At 27.5% G+C, this 465-nt stretch overlaps 1 long non-coding RNA gene across 1 annotated transcript in view; it reads left to right on the top strand.

Annotated features, from left to right (window-relative positions):
* The window catches only part of LOC106872301 (uncharacterized), a 39,423-nt gene that overhangs the window by 22,631 nt on the left and 16,327 nt on the right, over positions 1-465 (top strand). The window lies entirely within an intron of this gene.

The raw sequence follows: 465 nt of genomic DNA, 5'->3' as shown, positions 1-465 counted from the left end.
TATATATATATATATATATATATATATATATATATATATATATATATATGTATGTATGTATATGTGTATACATATATGTATGTATATGTGTGTGTATGTATGCATATGTATACGGGTAAAAGAACGGGTAATATAGTATAGTAAAGAGAAATAAACAAGATAATTAATTAATCTAGTGGAAATCCACAGGAGAGCAATAAAAATAGAAAATTAAGGAGTTATCTCCCCTATAATAACAAAGATGAAATCTAACGAGATTCTAAGGTTCTGATGATAGCTATGTATGTGTTTTTTCGTGTTTTGTTCGAATGGTAACCACTCCTGAAGAAGTGCCAAATGTCTAAATCCAATGGACTAGTCACTGGATAAGTTTGGCACAGAAATATTGATATAGAGTGGTGAATAGATCGATATATCGAATTTGAAGTCTCTGTCTCTTTTGAATATGAAAATTTAAAAGTTAAA

The sequence above is a fragment of the Octopus bimaculoides genome, chromosome 6 (genome assembly GCF_001194135.2).
Source record: "Octopus bimaculoides isolate UCB-OBI-ISO-001 chromosome 6, ASM119413v2, whole genome shotgun sequence".
In the NCBI taxonomy this organism is placed as follows: domain Eukaryota; kingdom Metazoa; phylum Mollusca; class Cephalopoda; order Octopoda; family Octopodidae; genus Octopus; species Octopus bimaculoides.
Note: the sequence above shows the minus strand (reverse complement) of the source record. Positions and strands in the feature narration are given on the sequence as shown.